This window comes from Cervus canadensis, chromosome 18 (assembly GCF_019320065.1).
Source record: "Cervus canadensis isolate Bull #8, Minnesota chromosome 18, ASM1932006v1, whole genome shotgun sequence".
NCBI lineage: Eukaryota > Metazoa > Chordata > Mammalia > Artiodactyla > Cervidae > Cervus > Cervus canadensis.
The window spans coordinates 53,804,403-53,828,186 of NC_057403.1; the positions used below are offsets into that span (position 1 = coordinate 53,804,403).

At 60.3% G+C, this 23,784-nt stretch overlaps 1 protein-coding gene and 1 long non-coding RNA gene across 6 annotated transcripts in view; one reads left to right on the top strand and one right to left on the bottom strand.

The window, feature by feature from the left end:
• The window catches only part of GSE1 (Gse1 coiled-coil protein), a 390,100-nt gene that overhangs the window by 300,813 nt on the left and 65,503 nt on the right, over window positions 1–23,784 (bottom strand). The gene's annotated exons all lie outside the window — the stretch shown is intronic.
• LOC122420253 lies at window positions 12,899–16,823 on the top strand. Its single transcript, XR_006263247.1, has 3 exons — window positions 12,899–13,225; window positions 15,517–15,686; window positions 16,746–16,823. It is a non-coding gene; the product is annotated as an uncharacterized LOC122420253 (long non-coding RNA).

Here is a 23,784-nt window from a genome sequence, read left to right on the forward strand (position 1 = left end):
GACCCAGGGATCGAACCCAGATTTCCTGCATTGCAGGTGGATTCTTTACCAGCTGAGCCAGGGAGAGAAGCCCGGATTCCTTGGGTTCAAATGCCAGCTCCACCCTTTCCCAGCTGTGCGGCCTTAGGCAAGGGACTTCCCTTCTCTGGGCCTCGGTTTCCTTATCTCTACAAGGGGGAGGACAGCAGTCCGCACTCCCCAGGGCTTGTCTGAGGCTTACATGAGCCGATACGCTTGGGAGGCCCTGCGGACACGCCCAGCGGCACGAAAACAGCTGCAAGGGTTCTTTTCGCTCTGGCCCAGTGTCCTCCGCTGGGCCCACCCGCGGGCCTGACCGTGCAGTGGAAGCCTGCCTCCTGCAGTTCCGCGGTTCACCGGGGGAGGGCGTCCGAGGACTCACACCGGCTCTCCTCACCGCCCCCCCAACCCCTCACAAAGGGCCGCCGTGTTGGGTGTAGTTCCGGGCCCCTCTGGGCCCTCTGGCTGCCGGCTTGGCCCAGTCTGAGCACGTGAGGGCCGCGGGCCTCGAGAGGCCCCTGGGCTCCAGAGAAGGGTGTGCACGACCGGGCTGCGCCCGCGGCCCCCACTGCGAGCCCGCGAGGCCAAGCGGCTCTGGGGCGCCCACCCTTCTCCAGCTTCCACAGCGCCCCCCCCGCCCCCGCAGGCTATTTCCAGCTTCTGCCAATTCAGCTCTTGGGGAGGACAGAGCAAGGATGGGGGTGTTGGAGGCCAGTGAACCAAGGGCAGGGACCTGAGTGGCCAGTGAAATAACGGTGCCAGGGACAGGGCACGACTCCTGGGGCTGGGACAGCCAAGGTTACACCCCTTCCACCCGACTGGGGGTCCAGCTGCCAGGCTGCAAGTTCCCTCACCCAGCCCCGGGGACAGACGCCCCACACTGACAGAACCCAGCTCCTGCCATGCGAGGGCTCCCTTTGGAAGAGAAGCCTCCCACCCTGGGCCAGGTCTGCCTGCCGATTCCAGCCCCTGCCAATGTCTTGAGAAACCTCCGGCTAGAACTACCCAGTCGAGCCGCTGCCGAAGCCCCAGTCGACAAAAAACAGGAGAGACAGTCAATGCTCATTGCGGATTTAGGCCACTAGGTTTGGGGGTGACTGGTTATGCGGCATTAGGAACTAGTAATAAAGCACTGAATTACACAAGTTAACCAGGGAACAAAACCTCGCAGTAGGCAATGAAGGTGAATCTGGACTTAAGAAACCTGGTTATAGAAAACATACAAAATCATGGACAGAAAGAAGGGAAGTCATATTCATGATAAAATCCTCCTGGGAAAAACAAAGAGCCTTTGGGGTCCCCCCAACCCCCTTGAGCAAATCCCATTCTTTTGCGGGCTCAGCATCCTCATCACCAAACTTTCCCTCCCGGCAGTCTGGGATATGCAGCCCTCACTGATTCCATAAACCCCCCAGGATCCCCCCAAAGACCTGAGAACTCTGGAGCAGGCTTTTGATGAAAGCAACTTTCACAAGTCTGGAGGAAGGAAGGCTCTAAAATGAGTCAACCCCTGCAGGAGGCAGGTTGCTGGGAAGTGGTCGTTAAGGAACAATGAAAAGGCGTGGTGGCCAGAGGATGGCCCCTGAGGTCCCCCCAGCACCATGAGGGCCGCCCAAGACCTCAGTTGGGCAAATACAAGCCCTGAGGCCCCAAAGGAAGCCAGCGCTCTGCAGATGGGGTGGCTGAACCTAGGGCCCTGAGACTTCTGGCTAATTAATCCCACATATCATGGGGACTGTGCCCTGCACAGACACCTGAATCTCTCCAGCATTGCTTCTAGATCTTCTGAAAGCAGGAGCGTGGCAACAAGGCTTAGAAGGAATTCTAATCTCTTGCCGCCCTCCCACCTATCCCATAAAGACATCATCCATCAGCTGGGAAGGGCCGATTCACCTAAGAAGCAGAGCCTTCAGGGTAGAACTCCCCCCGTCCCCCACATCCATTCCCCTCAGCTCTGCCCACAGAGACCAAGTTGGACACAGTTTGAGATTTATGTTCTTCTGGGGTTTTCTTTTTCTGGAGCATTGCATATGGTTTTTAGAAGAAGAAGAAGAAAAAAAAAAAAAAAACTGGAGTCTTTGAAAGTAGCTGGAAACTAATCGCCCCGACTAATTAAGAGGCAGGTTAGATTAAGCTCTGATGCAGAGTAACTTCTCTATGGGGCATTTAATACACTCGCTCAACCCCTGTGGGCCTGGGTTTAACCACCTATGGAGGGGATATGAGTAATAATTATCTCCTTTGGAGAGGTGCTGGGAGGGTTAATTAACTCGTGGCTGGGAATGCTTTGAGCTTCTCCGTGGCCAGCTTTGGGGGTGAGCCTCGTCCCGAGTGCTGTTCCAGGAAGAAGCCATCCCTTGCCTTCTGTCAAGAATTTGTGACCCGGCTACGTCTCCAGGCCCGGGAGGTGCCCCCTCAAGGTCCAGCACCGACCCTCGCAGCTCTAAAGCTCAGTGGTGTTTTGGTGGGAAGAGAGGCTGCCTGCTGCTTCACCTTTTCCTGCATCTGTCCTTAAGGAACTTTAGGGCAGGGAGGCCCATCTTCCCCAAACTTCCCCACGGCAACCAGAGCCACGAGCACAGCAAAGGCACCAAGCCCGACTCCTCCATCTGGTTTGGCCCTTCTCAGGTGAGCGCTCACCTGGCCGCCTGCCAGAGCACACCCAGCCAGGGTGGGCTGGGCGGATGGCCCCAGGATCTGGTGCTGGTTCCGCCCTGGGACGTCAACCTCGGCCACATCAGCTCAGCTGTGGGACAGCGCCTTGTCCCCGGCTTTCTGCCTCTTTCTGCCTTGTTTTTCTAAGAAACCATATATGATAACACAAAACAGTGTCCTCAAAGGGCTTTGAAAAAGGAAAGGCGTTTATTAAATACGCGGAAGGGTGATGTTTTGGAAAATGATAATAATAGTTTGCAGGAATGATGTGAGGCAGAGGCCCCCAAATAAAAGAGGTCGTGGGCCCCAGCGATCTCAGCCGGGAGACAACCACCATGGGTGGAATCAGAGACCGGTGCTGGAGGCATCTTGGGCAGAGAATTCACATCCGGGACCAGTGAGGGACTTTGTCAAGGTCACTGGCAGACGGAAGCAGGAGCTGGGGGTGTGCTCCCCACAGCCTCCTCGATCCTGGCCCCAAGCTCCCCGCCCCACACACCTCAGGCTCCACCTGTAGAGAAGCTGGGTCCCCAAGGGCCAGCTCGGTCTGCTCCTAAATGACACAAGCTCTGGAACGAGAGCTGCAGACCTTCCAGTTCTGGGAAAACTGCCAACGAAAGTGCTGACTTCAGCAGCCCTGGGTGAAAGGGAACACTTTCTGGGGCCCCAAGTGGGGTTGAATTTTCCCTCCCTCAACTCTGGGGGTGCAAAGAATTAAGCATACCACTGGGAATTCCTGGAGTCACTCACTTTAACTCAATGAACGGCTGTCTCCCTGGCTAGTGATCCACAAGATTAAAGGCCCCTGTATGCTCTGAGATGATATTCCTTCCATTGAGAGATGGGCTTCTCTCAAAATTCAGACCCTAACTTCGGGGATTGTCAGACTCTCAGGGATTTGATTGAAGACAAGAGAAGCTGGGGTTCAGAACCTGCAGCCCTGGCCCAGCTCCTGGGGAACTCACAGGCACTCAGATACGGGGGCCCATCTGCTCCCCATCCACTCCAAGGAGGAGGCAGGGAGGGGGGTGCGACCCCGGTTACGGAGCGGGGGAGATGGAGGCACCATGGTTGGAAGCTTCCTCCTGTGGGATTCATGGCAGGCTTGGCAGACGAGTTCATACCTGGGAACGGGAAAACACGGGTACCCCTCGCCCCAGGGACTCAGACCTGGAGCTTCCTCCCTCCCGGCTTGTCTCCCGTTCTCCCGGCGTGAGCCAGGACGCTCCACACCTGAGCTGGAGGAACAAACCAGACCCCCCAAAGCCTGTCTTCCACACCACAGAACTTCATCTCGTATGCATTTTAAAAAGCTGTGGGTACACACATATGCCCAAAACATTTGAGGTGAAAAGATAATAAGAAGAGACTTCCCTGGCGGTCCAGTGGTCAGGAATCCACCTTTCGAGGCAGGGGCACAGGTTCGATCTCTGGTCCGGGAACTAAGATCGCACATGGCGTGGGGCAACTAAGCCCACGTGCCACAACGACTGAGCCCGGCTCGCTCCAGAGCCCAAGCGCCACAGTTAGACAGAAGCCCGCGCGCCGTCATGAAAGGTCCCTCGTGACGCAACCAAGACCTGGTGTGCACAAGCAAGACCCGGTGCAGCAAACACGAACATTGAAACAGCACCTCCAGGGATGCACGCTCACAGGGGAAGCACAAGTCAGCCTGGGGTCAAGTAAGCTTGTTTTTTTTTAATGAGTCTGCGTTTTTAAGTGTCACATCACCTTTCACACACACAAAAAACAACAACCTAATGAGAAACAAACAAGTAAAAACAGAAAAAGTTTTGCTGGGTGACCCGCACAGAGCCCCTGCCTCAGGCGGCAGATGCTCCCGCAGACTCGGGTCCCTGGCTCCATGGCCAGGAGACAGGGTCTCAGGCTGACCTGGAGTGCCTGGGTCGGGGGTGGGGGGGTCCCCCCTCCATGAGGGCAGGGTGAGTCCCGCTTAGGATCAAATCCTGCACTTTGGCCCAGAGAAGTGGGCACCTCTCTCCTCAGTTTTGTCATCTGTAAAATGGGACCTACTGAGGACTTTCTTTGTGGAACAGCTGCATGGTTTAAACGGGACCACACTGTTAGGTCAAGAGTGGCCACCACTTTGCCTCCCGGGAGTGGAGCCAGGAAAGCCCCCAGGGCCTGTCTTACTGCCCACGGCCCCTGCCCGCAGAGACGGCACCAGATCTGAGGTTTCCCCGGGCAGGAAGGAGCCCTGAAGTGGCGGTACAAGGAAACCACACACCGCCCCAGTCAAGGGCCTGGCGTCCATGTCCCAGGGTCACTCGGGGTCTCCTCTAGGCACCCGTGGCTTGGGGGAGCTATTAGAAACGCAGAGGGTCAGGCCCTGCCCTGGACTCGGCAGAGCCCCGGTGAGCCTGGGGCCGGACAGTGCATTCCTGAGGCTCTGGGTGACCCTGGCGCTGCTGCCTGGGCCCCCCGCCCCCGCCCTGGACTACACCTGGAGGAAAGTCACTCGCCACCGCCCCTCTGCACCTCCTGGGCCAACTGCCTCTGGTCACCAGGCTCCAGAGGCCTCCCTGATCCCACCAGCCTTTCTGGATCAAACATCTTTAACGCTGCCCCAAGGCACTGGGCAGTCTCCTCCCCGGTCCTGCTGGGGCTGTAACTGCTCGGTGACTGGCAGCTGATTTCACTCACATCTTTCTCCTCAAGCAGACTGTAGGGGCACACAGGAGGTGCTGAGAAAGCTGTGGCTAATTGGATGACTCTGACCTGGCTGAGGTCTGAGCCAGACTTCCTGGTCCACCGCAAACAAGATCTGAGGCTTCTGGCCCACTTCCGTAGGTCACCCTGCCTCAGTTTCCTCCTCTGGATTAAGTGTAAAGTGCTCCAGCAGTGCAGAAAGCAAGCACTTGGCTACAGCAGAAGGGTCTTTCCAGCTTTCCAGCACACAACTGGCTGGTCGAGTCCTGCCAGCTGTATGACCTTGGGCAAGTAATGCACCGCACCCTCTCTGGCCCTCAGTTTCCTCATCTGCAAAGCAGGGATGTGAACCCTGCCAACCTGACCTAAGGCTTGAGCACTCCTCCTCTGCGGCTCTGGCTGCCGGGCTAGCAGGTGGCTAAATAATCTCCGGGCTCCCCACCCTCCGAGGCAGGAAACACATCCACTGTTTGGATGGGGACCCTGGGTGCTGGCTTTGCCCACAGCCCTGCGAGAGCTGAGACTGGGCCTCTGTGCGGCCTGGTACCCACATGTGCAGAAACACCGGGTCAGAGGGCAGCGTGCAGGCCTGCAACTCAGCCATCTGCCTTTTCCCTTCTTGGGCCAAGGGCGCCATCTGCTGGGGGCGTGGGGCTCGGCACCCTGGTGCACCTCTGCTGGGCTCCGCCTGCGCCCAGGCTGGTGGGGTCATGACCTTAACAAAGCCATGCTGGGCCCCTAGAGGCTCTGCACCCTGATTGCTCCCCACCCCAGAACAGACCTTTGGGATTTGGCCTTGATGCCCACAGACCTGGGGGTGGAATACTGGGTGCTGGCTCTAGAACCTTCTCTCCTTTTGTTGGCGTGGTTCAAATTCAGTAGCTATTTACCAGTCTGGTGAGACAGCTGAGACTCACGCCAAGGCCCGAGTGTGTGAGATGCAGGTCCCTCCATCAGGACGCTCCTGCTGGTCTGAGGGCCCATGCCCCTCCCCAGGCCCCTGGGCCCCGGTTTCCTCTCTGTCCCCCTGACCCCGCAGGGCCTTCATGTCCCAGGCTGAGGGGCTGGGGCTCTGGCTGTTCTAGCGAGAACTGCCCATCCTCCTCCCAACTCCTGGTTCTGTGGCTCTGGAACCTCCCTGTGCCCGTGGGGGTCAGGAGGGCAACTCAGGTCCCCCTGCCACCATGCCATGCCACGCTCTGCAGGCGGCCCCAGCAGGACCCCAGGCGGACTCTCAGTCCTGACAACCTCCCAGCGCTGGACACGGGCTGCCAGAGAACTAAAGTTAGGGACACTTTGACCCTCAAGTCTGCTGACAGATAAACCACAGAATATGCCTCCTCTTCCTCACGAACTGCAGGAGCAGGGCTGGTCCCCCAGGAAGCCCACAGGGCGTGGCTTCCTGCACTGAGGAGCTGATGGGTGACCTGCTCCAGGGACAGAAGCCAGGGACTCCATCAGCCCAGACCCTCACCCTGGGTCCCGCCCCTCCTGCTGGGGAGACAGGAAAAGGTACCCGGGCCCTGTCAGCACTGCAGAGACGAAGCCACCCATCACCCCTGCTCATGGAGCACCCCGAAATACCCCAGGGAGCAGAGCACACAGCCACTGGGACCCATCCCGGGCCATCCTGACAGGCGTCGCCAAAACACCCCAACCCCTCCCTTCCTTCCGTCATGGTGGCCAAACACACAGACGATACCCTTGGACACGTTAACCACGTTCAGAACAAACAACTCGGTGGCATTTCACACCGTCACTCCAGTGTGCGGCCATGACCTCTGCGTGGTTCCAGGACGTTCTCATTGCCCCACACAGAGACGCTGTGCCCGCTGGCAGTCACTCCCCTGGCGACGGCTCCTCCGCTTTCTCCCCGCCTCCACGGGTGAGCTAGCTCCGCACACTTCACACACGTGGAGTCACCCACACGCAGCCTTCTGTGGCTGGCCTCCTTCACCCTGCAGGCTGTCGTCAAGGTTCACCACATCGTAGCCTTTGTCTGCGCTTCATTCCTCTTTACGGCTGAGTAATACTCCACTGTGTGGATGGACCCTGTTCGTGTTGTTGTTTTTTTAATCTGTTGATGGACATTTCGACCATTTCTACCTTTTGGCTGTTGTGAATCACGCTGTGGGGAATATGCCTGTATAAGCTCTTTTAAGGTATTTCAAGGGCAGGCGTGTGGAGGTGGAACTACAAGCAGAGAATCCACCCTTCTCAGGTAGACGTTTCACTGAGCTTTCATGACCCCGTGTCTCCCCTTCCAACCCTCACACCCGTCGGGGCAGTGGGGGACGTTCGCCCCACAAGGGAGATGAGGTCACCGGCGCCCGGAGAGGCTGTTCTTGGTCCCCCGGCCCCGGGGAGCAGGCCCATGTGGCCCCAGGGCTGGCGCCACCTGCCTGCAGGCTGTCATCGTGTCATCTCCCAGCCAGCCCTGGCTTCCATTCCTGCCTGAGAAGACGCGGGGCGCTTGGCACAGGCAGCCTTGCAGGCTTCCGCTCCGCCTGTCCCTACATCAGGCCCCCGAGTGTGGCCACAGGGCCTTACTGCCCCGGTGCCCAGCTCGCCGGCCGCAGTGTGAGGCCAGCAGGTGGCTTCTCAGAGGGGCCGGGAGACCGGGGCCGGGGGCACCGAGCCATCGGGCGGCTGCTTCAAGGGGTGAAGGAATGCCGCGTGCAGCTGAACGGCGCACGTGGGAAGATCGCACCAAAACCGAACAGTTTTCCAGGAGAGTAAAAACTGCCAAAATTCATCCGAGAGGCAGCAGCAGAAACATGAACAGACCTCAAACCCGGGGAGAGACAGCAAAAGTTGTCAAAGGATTAACTCCAAGGATGGTGAAGGCCAGACACGCTGCCTTGGAGCGTGGAGGGATGGATCGTTCTCGAGCGGGAAGCTGGCGGGGACACAGTGCTGCTCCCGGAGGCGCGGCTGAGGGGCGGGAGGAGCCACCGCGTGAGAACCCAGACCCGAGAGGGAGAGGAGGGCTGGGGCCCACCTGCCCCGCAGCTCCCGGAGCGGACGGTGGTGACGACGGGAGCGCTGGACGTGGGCCTGGGGACCCGCTTGGCCGACACACCTGTGCCCCCGGGGGGTGGGGTCCCCCACCTGTGGTGGGTGCAGGGTGCCCTCCACAGAGGGAAACACGGAGGCAGGAGGGTACTTAGAAGGAGCATCCATAAGAGAAGGCGCCCTGCAGACCCCAGCCTGGCCCCCAGGCCCCTGCAAGTTCCGCCAGGTGCCCCCACCCCAGCCCTGGGGCCTCCAGCTGCTCCCCCAGAACCAGGCGCGTCTCAGCCAGAATGTGACCCAGAGGCTGCCCCCTCCCCCGCCCCTCCCCCAGCTGAGCTGCTCTCCCCACTGGGACTCTGTCCCAGCACCCAGGATGGTAGGGAAGGGGAGCGTGGGGCCAGAAGGCCCCTGCAGGCCTGTGACCCCAGAGACACCACGGCCCCTCTGGCCTAGTTTTAGGGTTCCAGCAGCCCCGACCTCCTCTCGGGACGGACAAACATCTTGACGCTGTTCATTACAGGTGAGCCAGTCCATAAACCTTACAGGCTCAGCGTGGCTGCCCTCCTTGACCTGGAGGGGCTTCTCAGGCTTCGCGGTGCCTCTCCAATGTGCCCCTCAGAGACCGCTGACACCAATAACCACAGCTCGCCACTGCCTCCAGGCCTTGGGTCCCTGAGATGCCCGGCCCCCACCCAGCCCCAGGAGAGCAGGCGAAGACCCAGGTACATGCCTTCATGTGACGTCACGTGGGCAGGAGGGGAGGGAGAAGGGAAGGGAAGCACTCTGCCGGGCAGGTCAGCCAGCCCTCAACCCCGCCGATCCTGCCTGGAGCTCAGGGTCCCCCTGATGATGGAAGGGTGCCCAGCTGTTGATACACCAGTTCCCTGCAGTCACCAGGAAGGGCGCGGCTCCTAACATGTCTGGCCACAGGCCAGGGATACATTTGGGGCCCCAGAAGCACCTGGGAAAGAAAGCCACTCAAGGGCAGGCGGCTGGAAGCTGAGCCCGCAGGATGAAAGGGGTGGGCGGCACGGGCCGGCCTGACAGCCTCTGCTTTGCCCCCAGACAAGCCATGAAGATGGGGACGCCGGCCGCGGTCATGAAACGGAGAACCGCAGGCCTCTGTGAGAACAGGCAGATCCCTGAAGCCAGGTGCGTCTGCCCCAAGGCCGCCTGCCTCCCACTCCTCCTGCTCCGTCTAGCTGGGGATGGATGGGCTGTCGGAGGCTGCAGACAGGCACATTTAGAAACCGCTCTTTCCTGGGCGGATGGCAGGACCTCACACAGAACTGCTCCCACCCCGGAAACACCCAGGGCGACGTCCTCTGCGGCTCTCGGGAGCCGGGGCTGCAGAGGATGACTAAATGGATTTTTCCTCCCTCTGGTGTGCGTTTCCTTCAAGGCCGCACGCAGGATGGAGCGTTAACAAAGCGGCCAGCCCAGGGCAGCATCAATCCAACAAGCACAACAGCCTGAGAGCTTTGATTTAATAAAAGCGGCCCCCACTGGGCCACTTTAATTGTTTCCAGATTCTGAAAATGTTTGAAAAGAGGATGCAAATGGAAAACTCCATCTCTGGCTACCGCGGCTTCCCGAGCTTGCTGTACTGGACGTCCACGCGGGCTGTGTCCTCAGAGAGTCACCTGGGCAGAGGGAGCGAGCCCCTGATGCCACCCGGACAGATGGCCCAAGCGGGGAAAGACACGGCAAGGGGAGGACCTCTTCACCTGGCCAGACAAGGGTGGATGTGGGTGGGAGAGCAGCCGGTCAGCATGTCATGGCCTTGCCAGCGAGCCCTGGAGGGACGGGGCTCGGGCAGGGTTCCATCGCCCGGAGACGGGGGGCAGTGCTGCGGCAGGCAGGACGCAGGGCCGGAGCCCCCAGAGTCCGCGCGGGGCGCTGGTGGCTGAGGGAGGTCACTACGAAGCACCTCTCCAGCCCCTTCTGGCCAGAGTGACGCCAGAGGAGCAAAGTCTCCCCAGGCCCTCTCAGGCGGGAGGCAGAGCAGCAGCACCCCCGGGAGGACGTGGGGGTGGAGTCCAGTGAGCTTGAGCTCAGCTGTGCGGCCCCAGGAAAGTCACTGGCCTTCTCTGGGCCTCAGTTTTCAAGCCTGCAAAATGGGCTGGCTGTGCAAACCCCAAAGTGCTCAACAGAGTCATGGCGGGTCAGTGGCATAGCACGTGCGTGGACCACAGGTGCCCCACCTACAGGTGCATCTGTTGTCTGCAGGCCCTGGGCAGACCTGCGGCCAAAGGCTGGGGTGCAGCGGCCACTCTGGCTACCTTCCGGGGGCTCTGGAGCCCCTTCCCACGACTAGGGTTTGAGGGGGGCCGGGGAGGCTGGAGAGAGGGTCTCTGGGGCCGAGACGGGGGCTGGGCAGGCAGAGCTGGGAGGACGGTCTGGGAGTCTGCAGTCCCCTGGCCTGTTCGCCACCTGCACTGTGCTTGTAAAGATCTCCCTCATCAGGAAAGATGGTTTGTTATCTCCATAAAACACGAGCAGAGAACACACAGCACGCGCGCACACACACACACACACACGCTGACAGGTGCTCTCCCACCCCGAGCCTGACACCGATGACAGCCTGTCACAGTCTGAATGTTACAAGTCAATTACGCCCACCTCCCTGCCAGCCTCAGATGCCGCCGGGGGCAACCATCGCCCCGTATCAGGGCACCGAGGAAGGACGTGGGACGCTCCCCCAGGAGAGGCCCGCGCACCCTCGGGAGGCCGCCGCCTGTCAATCAGGAGGAAAATCGGAGGTGGGGGTGGCTCATTTATTCTCATCCCTGAACCTCCATATCAAACACCAGGGCAACGAGAAAGGGAAACACAGCGTGGTTCCAGCGTGGCCTCGGGCGAGTTTCTGCACATCCCTGCCCTCGGTGTCCCCTCTGTACAGAGGAGCCCACGTCCACCCCAGGGCTCCCCTATGGGAAGCGATGTCAGGGTCAGTCTCTTCCTCTCCTGGAGCTTTCCACAGCCTCCCTTCCTCTCCCCCCCAGTCTACCTGGACCTTGGTCATTTATATCAGAGTCTGCTGGGGGCCGGGAGAAAGTGGGCCCAGACACCTGGGACAGAAGTGGATCTCCTGCTTCAGACCCTGGGCAGGGCTCTGTCTGGGCAGCTCTGAGCATGGAGCGCCCCCCGAACGGTGAGACCCACCGCGGACCGCGTGGAGGGAGGTGAGGCGGGGTCCTGCATGGAGGGGAGCGGGGCTCACCGTTCGGAGCCTGTCTGGCGGCTGGCACTGGTACTTTAGGACCACAGCACCACCAGGAAGAGGACCCAGGGCCCCGGCCGGCCCAGGCCAGTGCGCCCCCTCCCCCAGCCCGGAGAGCTCGGCTGCTCCTGGGTCCAGGCACAGACAACGCACTGGGGTAGCAAGGAGGGACAGCGCTGCGGGAACACGGAGGCAGGAGAGAAGGCTGCTAGGGGGCAGGGAGCGGGAGGGAGGGGTGCTGAGGAAACCGCCCCTCCTCATCACCAGTGACAAACCCTGACACGCCAGCCCCTGGGCCGTGGCAGGCAGGGACTCATACGGCTCACTGAATCTTGATGCCCGCACGATTATCCCCACTTCACAGATGAGGAAACTGAGGCTCAGAGAAGCAACCTGGCCAAGGCTGCTGGTGAGCTTGTGGCAGAGCAGGCTTTGAACCAGGCCTCTGGCCCCACCATCCCCGTTTTTCACCAGCACACTCTGGTCCCTTGTGTATCGGCAGCAACGTGGTGTGCGGCTGCCTGAGGAGGGGCGGCCCGCAGAGGGTTCTGCAGGCGAATAGGAGTTGGCTGGCCAAGGAAACAACTCACGGGCTGGGGAAAACGTGGACGTGTGCCACAGAACGGAGAGGAGTACAGGCGGACAGAACACGGGTACACGCCTGACTCACAGGAGGTGCTCAGGAAGTAAACACAGCAGGAGGAGCGGGCGGGGTCGGCGTCAGGCGCGGGCCGAGGCGCACACACCCGCGTGCACACAGGCACCTCCCCGCCCCCCGACACACTCTCTGCTTTCACTTCCTTCCTGCCAACACCCAGAGGTGCCTCTGCATTGCCCAGGGCTGCCCCCCCAGTGCCGAGCGTTCTTGGGGAGCTGCTGGGGGGTGACTGAGAAGAGAGGACTGGGTGACAGGGAAGCGGAGGGGGGTGGGGAAGCCGGGACACCCAGCTCTGGATTTTTAAGGGTCGGGCACTCCACTGCAGGGAAGCTGCCACCCCCGCTTCCCGGGGGGCCTTAGCTCTGGGTGGGGAGGGGGCCTCGGACGCTGCCTCCAGCAGGGGCCAGTGTCTCAGGGGAGGCTGGCCGAGCAGCCACACTGCTACTGCTCTGATAACCTTCAGCCCTGACCTCATTTCCCACCGAGGCTCGTGCAATTTCTTCCAATTTTCCACATAATTAGCTGAGCAGGAGACACATCCTCTCCTCTGAGGCAAGAAGGAGCCGGCTGCTCCAGGGCCCCAGGGCTGTGGCCGAGGGCAGAGCCGGCCTGGCAAGTGCTGGATGGCGGGCAGTGGGGGGGACAGGATGTGGGCAAGGGTTCAGACCTCTGCTCCCCGACCTGCTGGCTGTGCGACTTTGGGTCAGATGTCAGGCCTCTCAAAGATGCAGGTCACACAGGTCTCTCCCGGGATGCAACCGCATGGCACTCAGAGTGGCCACTAGATCCTTGTCTCTACCCCACCCCTCTTGGCCCCCGAAACACCCCCAGAAAACAGTCCCCTCCTTTTTTCTCTTCTCTTACTTTCTTCCAGGTCTCAAACCACCCCCTCCAGTTAGGAGGGTAGGTCTACGTGACTGCACTATGGACCCACTGGCCTGGGTCTTGCCATCTGTGAAGTGGGCACAACAGAAGACATCTTGAAGGTGAGACAGAACAGGTCCACACGTGGGGGTCTTGGGCACAGGCCGCCCAGTCCCTCAGAGCCATGAGGGGCTGTGACCGAGCCGGGGGCAGTGCCAGTGGGGCGGGGACCACGGGGCTCCTTTCCAGGGATGCTGTCGTCCCTGCCCATTTCTAGGAGGGACCTGGGCAGCTCTGCAGTGCTGGCTGTCAGTAACCCCCAATTAGGCTGACGTGAAGGGGTAAAGGCCTTCCTGCTGGGCCCTGATAAGCACCAACTTGCTCCTTTGGCCTCGGTTTCCCTAACTGGGCCATAAGCAAGGCCACTCCTTCCCAACTACAGAAGGCACCGCAGACAGAGAAGACGTACCTCCTGACAGCTTCGCCTTGGGGCAGGAAGGGGTCCCCACGGCCCCCAAGGTGCCCCACAGCCTAGGAGGAGGCTGGCGGGGGAGGGGTGCCCCAGCTCCGTGGGAGGAGGCCAGTTGGGGTGGGGTGCCCCCGCCTCCCTGAGAAGCTCAGGCTCCTTGGAACGGCCTTCCCCTGACAGCATGAGCGATTCCTTTCCTCCCTCCGGAGCCGGCGCCAAGGCCTGGAATCCATCACTCCATGGCGTCTGTCTAGGGCGCTGCCGGCCGCCGGGCCACGCTCACAGGGAGCGCGGCGAACGTCCCCAGGCGGCACGGGGCCCAGAGAACGTCAAGGCTGAGTGCGGACACCTGCACTGACACCCGCCCCGTGACTGTGGGTGTGCGGACTCACCTCCCGACCCAGGGATCCTCACTGGAGAAATGCCCTCACCCAGGGCCCATAAGCCCTCAACACCTGGGGTGCACCCCCGTTTCTTGTGCCTATCAGCAAGGCCTCGATGGCCTAATCGAGAAAGCTTCTCCCTCAGGAAAAGCAGCAGCAGCGACCAGGGCAGAGGGGGCCTGGAGCCAGGCTGCACGCCCAGGGCATGTGGCTGCGGCAGCTCCCTCGCTGCGGGGTCCTTGTATCACCAGGCCGCTTTCCATACCCTTGGGACAAAGGGCTTGGAGGATGGGGTCTGCAGCTATGGATGGGCTGTGAACCCTCAAAGGGCCTTTGGGGATTTACAGCACAGGACCAAGGGAAGGCCACCAGGGAAGGCGCAGGGCTGAGAAATAAAGGAGAAGTCGGGGAGGCCTTCCTGGGGTGGGGAGAGCAGGGGGTGAGGCTGACCTTAGAAAAAGACAGACATCGAGAGGAGGTGGCCCCAGGCAAGCGAGCTGAGGTGTGACGGCGCCTGTGATCTAGAATTCTCCGTAAACAGAGATGGGTTCGGGCAGGTCTGGGTTGGGTCTGGCGGTGATGCCCCCCACCTCGAGGATCTGCAGAAGGCCTCTCACCCTGTCTCTGTACGGACTCCCATCCCGCAAGGGAGCTCCTGGTAGGGCAACGACTCTGTGTTCCAGTGCTCAGGCCAGCCCGGGATCCTGGCCTGGTCAGGGTTGTGCCAGAGGAGACAAGAGCAACCTACAGTGAGGGATACAGAGGGGTCCAGGTGTCCCAGGAGGACCTGGGGCACAGAATATCATTCATTCATTCATTCATTCATCAAACCTACAGTGAGGGATACAACCTACAGTGAGGGATACAGAGGGGTCCAGGTGTCCCAGGAGGACCTGGGGCACAGAATATCATTCATTCATTCATTCATTCATCAAACGTAAGGCCCCTGGCCCTCTTGGTGCTGACCATGAGGAAGAAACCAGAGACACAGGCCTTGGCCTGAGGAGCTCATGTTTCAAGGGGGAGACAGGCGTGAAATCTGTTCCCAGAAAGCTGACTTGGAGGGGCCTATCATAGAAAACTTCCTGGAGGAGGTGACACTGGGGGGTGAGTTTTCCCACAGGAGAAAGGAGGGGTGGGGGATCCCAGTTACAAGAGACAGTCCAAGCACACTCAGGTGGAGGCCAGAAGGGGGCCTGAGCTGGGAGGCGCTGTGTGGAGGAGGATTCTGGAGAGCAGAGACCGGGTCCCAGGAGGTCAGACTCTGTGGGGAAAGCAGCATTCTGAGCAGTCAGCTCCCATTAGCAGCAGAGTTGTGACTTGCCTCCACCCACCGGAGGGTGGCCGCAAGCTCCCTTCTATGTTGTTGAAAACCGTGTGCCAGGCCGCCAAAATCAGTGATAAGCTTTTCTTGCTGCAAATAAGCTGGTTTCAGCCTCGTCTACACTCCCTGCATCTACCCGCAGGACCCTGTTCCTGTAACTCCACTGCTCATTTCCTCTTAAGAATAACAGAACGATATTTCTCCTCCCTCCCTATCACTCCCAATTTGGCAACACAGGGAAGCGGCCCTCCCAGCTGGAAAATTCACCGTGCACTTACAGCACGCCACCCACGACTCCAAGCACTCACTCCAAAGGCGTCTGTCTGCTCCTCACCACGACCCCATGCGGCCACTGTGCTGTTACCATCCATTTCTCAGAGGCAAAAGTGGAGGCTCAGAGAGGCCAGGTAACCAGACCGTCATCACACAGCAACCTCAGTCAGGACGCGGAATGTCTGATCTCGAAATGCAAGGACTTGACCCCACTGCCCTGGCCTTCCTGGCCCCGGGTGCCTGCATGCTGCCCACACATCCCGCAGCCCAGGTTCTCAGCAGAGGGAGGGTCTGACTGGAACAGCTGCTGCTGGGGAGCCGGCAGGAAGAACGAGGGCTCCAGGCCCCTGGACCACTGAGCACAGAGTGAAGGCCCCCAGGCCATCCCCGCCCATCCCGTCCCCCCTCCTCCTGCCCCAGGATGCTCGGAAGGAGGTTCTCAGGTCTCCGAGAAGGCTTGGGAGTCGATAGAATGTGGAGGGTACTCTGAGCACCAAAAGTCAGAAATAAAAAATCAGGAGACGGTGAGGAAGGAGCAACCAAAATAAAATAAAGATGCCCTGGAAACCCAGCATGCGGTGTGTGACACCCCAGCAAGGGCCAGCTCGGGGTGCGGCCAAGGCCCCTGTTCTGCCTGGACCAGCTCCTGGCCAGCAGTGCCAGGGTCCACCTGAGGGGGTGGGGGCCTGGTCCACAGGGCTGTGTGGGGCCAGTCTGAGATGCCCCCTGCCAGGGCTTCCCTGGGCTCCAGAAAGGACCTGCAGAGGGGGCGGCGGGGGGTGGGGTGGGGGCAGAATCATACTCTGCATCTAGAACGTGTGTCTGCACAATGGTGTCATGCCTCACCCATCAAGGGCTCCTCTGCCTTCAGGAAGGAACTCCAGGGTGAGCTGTCCCTGACAGACGACATCTGAGGCCCTTGGAGAGGGTCCTCAGTCCCTAACCTCACTGCCCCCACCCTCCCCCAGCAGGCCGTACCCCTGCTCATCTCACTCCTAACCTCTGAGCGAGAGGTCCTCTCCACTTAGAGTACCCATCCCTCCTTCACTGCCGGGGGGCACTGAGAGTCTATGGAAATGTCTCTCAGGCAGCACCTCCTCCTGGAAGCCCTCCCTGACGCCCTGGCTGGATAGGAACCCAGGACTGAGCTCTACGTCCTCACACAGTGTCCATATGTTTGTCCTCCCTGCTAGTCAGCAGCTCCAGGAGGCCAGGACGGCTCTTCAGACTCAGCAAACACGAAGCCAAACAAAATGCAATGCAAAAGGTGGCAGTTTCATGCAGTTGGATCTGATCCTTGGGGCCTTAGAAGTATCTATCACAGAATCAGTGGCTCTCGGCCACATCCACTGACAGAAGAAATTCAAGCTTTCACACATGAGCCAAGTTTATTCCGGGCCCAGGACCGTACCCCACCCCTCCGCCACCGCCTGAGCCAGCAGCATCGGCATCACCTGGGAACTCGTCAGAAATGTATATTCTGCATGAGGAGCTCAGGCGGCCCGGCGACATGTTTAACAAACCCCCCCAGCAGATCCCAATGCCGCTCAAATGGGAGAACCCTGCCCTAAAATGTATAAAGGGACACTGTTTTTCTAACAAGCCAAAAAGGAAAAGGAGTGGTGATGGGGAGAAGTGATCTTTGTTATTCATCCTCATAAATACACAGGATAGCAGTAATCATCTGTGATGTCACCGCGGCCTTTCCTGACCACGCTGTTTGAAATTGCACCCTTCTGCCCTCCCCGCCTCTCCGCCCTCCCCAGCTTCCCTCTCCTCCCTGCCTCTAATCACCTCTAATTAGCTGTCAGGAGGATGCAAGCTAGCCCGGCCCCCTCCCTGACAACAGCAGGGATTACATATGTGATCTCTCCGTTTTTTATTTTCTCCTTCCCTTTTGGAAGGAAGGTCGGCAGCCTTTCTGTTCACTGCTCAGCACCCAGCACCCAGTGCAGGGTCTGGCATACAGTAGGTGCCCAATACATGTTGGATCCATGGAACCCAGATGTGCGTTACTACTTTCAGCTCGCTGCAACACATGCCCTTACTGGATGCTTTGCAGAATGTCTGAGACAACCAGGATGAGTATCACTTTATACCCAATTTGCAGATGAGCAAACTGAGCCTCGGGCAGAGCAGACCTGCCTGACAGCAAACGGAGCCTCAGACTCCCACTTGGGTCTGAGTCCTAACCCAGAGCCCTGCGCCTATAGGCACATTTGGGCCCCAGGGACCCTCCATCCTAGCTCTGCCCTCCCACTGCTGCCAATAAGCAGGCCCGGAGGGACCACGGTCCAAGGGCACTGCCAAAACAAACCGCTGGCCTGGGCGCCTCGGATCCAGGGCTGGAGGGAGGAAGGCCATGGCAGGCCTCCTCTGAAGTCTCGGCGCGCGGCTTCAGGGCCGTGGTGATGATGCCTGCCATATGAGAGGCCCCCCGGTGTAAAGACACACAGCTAATTAGCTGTCAGGAGCGATGCAAACTCTAGCCTGGCCCCTCCCCGACAGCGTCTCCCGGAATCGCCCTCTGCCACCGCGTGTCACCACATGATAAAAGGAAATATGTTCAAAGCCGAGCCACTAACAAGAGACGAGGAGGCTCACAGAGGCAGAGAGAAGCAGATTGCCTCTGACACACTCCAAGGAAAGGGGGATAAATTAAAACCATTAAAAAAATAATTTGTCATCGTCAGGTTTCCCAAAGAAGTTCTTCTTGAAGGGCAGACTTCCTGTTCCGGGCCTTCTGAGCATCGCCTGGGAGGGGTCCGTGAAGTGGTGGAGGGCCTGGGCTCCGGGTTCTCCCCTGCACCTGGTGTGAGTTAGGGCCTCGTGGAGTGGGGGTGCTCAGAGGCCCCTCACGATCAGGTTTATGGGAGATGCTAGGAGATGAACGCAGGTCAGTGCTAGCGTCGCGGGGGCATCGTAAGTGCTCCTATGTCTGTGCTGCTCGCCGGCCCCACTGAGCTATGGAAACAGGCTCGAACCCATGGCTGCTCTCTGCAATAGCAGGGATAACACCTTGGACCTCAGAGTTCTCAGGAGAACTCAATGAATGCATGAATGCCTGGAACACACCTAGATAGATGGTTGCTGCTCTGGTCATAGTTCAGGGACATTTGCTGGGCCCTGTGGACCTTTGAAGGTGTAAAGGGAGACCAGTAAATGCCACGCCCCCTCCTACCAGCAACCAGGACTCCAGCAGATGGGGCTCGGCCTACCCCTCACCCCGAGCTTGCCCTTGCCTCTCCCACATGGCCCCCATGGAACCTGCTACAAGTGCTGCCCGGGGGTCAGAACCAGCTGTGCCCCCTTGAAGATGTGCACACCCTATCTGTGCCCCCCTCTCAGGGAGATGCACATGAATTGCTGACCCTCCTTGAGCCCTGACCAGAAGTCAGGTACAGCTCTAAACAGTCCATCCACGAATTCACCCTCAAGAGTTCTGGCAACAGGCCATTGTACAGAGGGGAACACTGAGGCACCAGGAGGCAAATTGGTTTCCCCAAAGTCACACACTTAGTGAGTGGTGACACTGGGAGTCCTGTCCCCCAAGAGCCCTCGTGGGGTGTTGCAAAGATTAAGTCATGCACATGAAGGGCTCCACAAGCAAGCACTCGGTAAACGCTGGTTGGTGATGGGACCACAGAGGAGGTGCCGTCAGCAGGAATAATACATGGGCTCTGGGCCTGGGCTGCAGGACCACAAGCAGAGGACAGACGGGCAGCACCCAGATCACAGGGTGGCCTTGGCCCTCCAGGCCCTGCGGGGTGGGAGGGGAGATGAGGACTGGGAGCTGGCCAAGTCAGGCGAAGCACTCAACTTCCAGGTGGCCTAAGCTCCTGTGACAGGGGACACAGCCTGGCTGAAACTGGGCATCTTGGTGGAATTCATGCCGACAGGCGGAGCCCACACCCCTCCCCCTTTCTCTGCAGCTGGGGTGGGTCAGCAGATGTCTTCACGGAAAAACAAGAGCTGTGTCAACAGAAGACCGAGGTCACACATGGACTCCCTGCGTCCTGTGCGAGGACCCGTGTGCTCATGTTACAGGATGTGGGTGTGGGGGTAGGGGCCCTGCTAGACACAATCCTGGCCTTCGCACAGCAGTCTGGGGAGTGATGGGTGAGACCACAGCAGTGACCCGGCGGGGGGGGGGGGGCTCCTATGGGTCAGCCCCCGTTGCCATGGAAACCTGCTCCTGCTGGATGAGTCCACTGAGTTGAAATATTTGACCTGACAAGCATCAAGGTCACTGAAATTAAAGCCATGGTGTAACCCCCTGAGACCAGAGGTGACCTCAGGGCTAGGAGGCTGGGAGGGCTTGCTTTAGAGGGCGGGGCTGGAGCTCCCCCTCCCCCCACGGTTCCCCCCCCACCCCGGCCTATTGCCTCTAGAAGGACAGGTGGGAGGCCTCGGGGTCCCTCCTATAGGCCACTTGGGTCTGGGACCACCCTCCAGGGTCCTTTCAGGAGCTTGTGCCGGGAGGGCTGTGGCTCTGCCCATTGCCTCACTAGACCCCCACATCCACCAGGCCCCCCACCCTGCCTCTCCACTCCTTCAGCTCCAGCCAGACTAACCCCCTATCTGGGGTGGGGGGTGGTCTCCATCTGCAGGAAGCCGAGTCAGGGCCCCACTGCCTCTGAGCTGCTCCAGTGCTCCCACTGTGAGAGTCCTCCCTCTCCAGTCTCCCTTCTCCAGGCGGCCCCCTGCCTCCCGTACTGATGCTTCTGTACCTGCAGCCCTGTGTCGCTCTGGGCTGGTGGCTCACCCTCTGTGCCTCTGGGAGGGTTACCCATCTCCCCCACCTGAGGACGGCCGGCACTGCGTCTCTGTCCTGAAGCTCCCCGCCCGGCTGTGTCTGGACCCTCAGCCCCCTCACACGGGGAGGCGTCTCCTGGAGCCGGAGCGTGCAGTGGGGGCACACGCAGCGGGGGTGGCACGTGGTGGCGGGGTCACTCAGTGGGGCTGGGGTGGGCCTCTCCGTGCGGGTGACGGGCTGCGAGAGGAGTCAGCCAGGCCTCTGGAGACCCGGGGCACCTGCCCCCACTGTTTTATTTCTGTTCTCGCGGTACACTCCTGCCCCCACCCCCAGCTTCCCACTGTCTCCCTGGCCACCCAGGGCTGTCCCCATCGTCCTTTGCCCTCTGCTGGCAGGGGTCAAGGCCTGGCCGAGGCCCAGGACCCCGAGGGGCCTCTGGGGAATCTCCCTTCTGCCTGGCAGCCCCCGGGGCCTCCCTGAAGTGGCTCTGGCCCCAGAGAGAGACGAAGCGGGAGCGGCAGGCCCTGCTGACATGCGGCGGGGTTGCCATGGCAACCGTGCAGGGCGGGCCAGCTGGCAGGAATGGAGTCTGGCAGAGCAGCGGGCCTGGCCTCCCACCAGGGCGAGGTCGGGCTGGGGCGCGAGGGACCAACATGACAAGGCCGTGGCCTCTCTCAGGAGGGCGTGGGGACCACCCCACCCCGGGCTGTCACAGGCCAGGACTGACATCAAGGGAGGCCCACTTCCTATCTGGTCACACACGGGGTGGGGGCTCTTGCTGGAATTCTCTGATGCCTTCTGAGGCAATGGGCACCCCCGCCCTCCCCATCCCTCCGACTGAGCAGGGAACGGCTGCGAGGCTGTGCGGTCCAGGAGGTGGCGCTCCACTGGCTGTGGTCCTCATTGCTGCAGCCTGTAGCAGGGACCCAGTGCAATGGGCTGAACGGAAGGATGTTCACAACTGCCTGGGCTGAGGGGCGGAGGGGAGGCTGCTGAGGGTGGGGAGGGACAAAAGGCCCACCAAGATCAACCCTGCCCGTCGGGCCCCTCCGTCCCCTGCCCTGCGGACAAGGGCAGCGGCACTCACCCCTGCTAGACCTTTCCTGCTCTCACCTGCACCCTGGAAGAACTCAGAGCTCTGCTCCCGGGACAGGAGGCCAGGAAGATGCCCGTTCCCAGGGAGCTCCAGGCCTCCTTCCCTCCCTCCATCACGGGACAGGGGAGCCAGGCTCTTCCCGGCTGTGTGATGGGCCTGCAGGAAAACAGCCTCACTCGGACCAGGTCTGGGTGGCACTGGGTGCCGAGGGAGGGGCCTCTGGGTGCAGCTCTGACTCTTCTGCCCCTTGCCCTGCTCCCGCCAGGCCTCCCTCAGAGATCCCCCGTCGAGATCCCCACTTCAGCCAGGGCTCTTCTGCCCATTCTAGGGGTGAAGGAACCCAGGCCCCCAAAAGAGGCCAAGCTCGCTGGGCAAAGTGGGGCTCTGAGTCCAGGCCCTGTGCACCCCACCATTCCCCACCCCAGCCTCCCAGGACCTCCTAGCCAGCGCCCGGGAGATCACCCCTCATGCAGATGTGTAAACTGAGGCCTGGAGGAAGGATGACCAACATCCCCAAAGTTCAGAGACTTGACGTTAGTTTCCTCTTTTCAGCAAAAGCAATCTGTAAGACGCTTATTTAGACATGGTTCCATTTTCCATGTCTTTTAAGACTTCTACAAATCAATTTACAAATATATATAAGAACGATCCCTGCCTGGCCCATGTGCTCGAGGTTTGGTGAAACAGAACAGACTGAGTTCCTGGGGAAACATGGCATAAGATGCAGAGAGCAGTTCCAATATGTCCTGCCTGCCTCTCAGACGAGGACTGCCAATGCAGCCCGCGCTGCACCTCTCCCGCCTCCCCAAGCCTCCCTAGGAAGCATCAGTGGAATGTTCTAGATCTGTGCTGCCCAAGGCGGTAGCCGCCAGGCAGCCATGTATGTTTTTTCAGCACTTGGAAGTCGGTTAGTGAGACTAGGATTGGGATTTCCAACTGTGTGTCGCTGAGTGGCCGGCCGGCCCATGCAGGGCACGCCCCTCTCTGGAGTAAATGTCTCTGTTTAGGGCTAGTGCAGCAGAGGTCAGGCTGTAGGCAGGGGAGGGGACAGATCCCGAGGCTGACAGCGTGGCAGGGCCAGAGCCACCCCGGGGACTGGAACAGACTGCGGATGGCTGGCAGAGTTGGTCAGGTGGCGGGCGGGAGTGGGGAGAAGTGACAGGACCTGGGACCCCGGCCGCTAGCGCAGCATCTGCAGGCGCTGAGGCGGGGCGGGGTGATGGAGGTGGGCGGGAGCAGAAGAGGGCTTTGCAAAGGGAAACAGGGCAGTGACTCTAAGCCAGCGCTTTCGCGGCTCTGGGCCTTGGTCTATCTGTAAACTGAATCAGTAATGGTGCCAAGCCCAAGGATGCTGTAAGGCTGAGTGAGCCCCATATGGGAGGCACTCGGAGCGCACCATGAGTGCAGGCGATGGCCACTCTTCCGTGTTTGACTGTGGTTCTCCTCTCAACCTAAGGCTTCTGCTCAGTGCCATCTGAATCTCCCTGCTGAGGGCAGAGCCCATGGCTCCTGGCATCCCTTGGCCCCTTCATGCTTTTCCCAGAGTGAACCCCTTTCAGTCCACAACACTACAAGTCAGGTATTATAGCTTTCTCCACTTTACAGATGGGGAAGCCAAGGCACAGAGAGGCAAAGGAGCCTTCCCAAGGTCACACAGCTCCATGCAGTAGAGTCAGGATTCAAAAGTAGAAACTGACATCACCCCATTGTACAGATGGGGAAACTGAGGCTGGGTCACAGAGCCAGGACGAGACTGGGCTGGGCTGGCTGGAGGCTGGGACTTCCACCTCTTCAGACCAGGCTCTGACACCTGGGCTCTCAGGCCTCCCAGGCAGGCTCCAGGCAGGGTATTTGGGGAGAAGCCTCTTGAAGGGCTAAGGAGGAAGGCTGGGGGGGCGGGGGGAGGTGGCGACAGCAGGCTGGGCTTCTGCCACTCGCTCCCATCGCCGCCTCTCACACCCGCCGCCGCGGGGGAGCCGGAAGCTGGCGGCACCAACTGTTGCCGCCTCCGCCCCTCTCCCTGGCCATCTGCTCCCGCAGGATCGCGGTGGGCGTCAGGTCCTCGCCGAGACTGTCCTCCGCTGTCTCGGGGGAGCTGTGCCCCAGCCTCCTCTTCCCCAGGGGGGGCTGTGAGGGGCACAGTGGGCCGGGTGCCCCCTCACCTCCCTGCACCCCACTGTCACGGGCACAGCATCATGTGGCTGGGACCCCCTCCTGCGTCCCTCCCGCTGGGTGTTTTTCTGACCACAGGATCCCTCCCCCGCAAAGGTTTGCTGCTGCCCCAGAAACACCATCATCCACGTCCCCTGGTGTGACCTGACTCAGAGCAAGCGAGGTGAGGAGCCCCTGTGGGTGGGGACCGCGACAGCCTCCCAGCTGG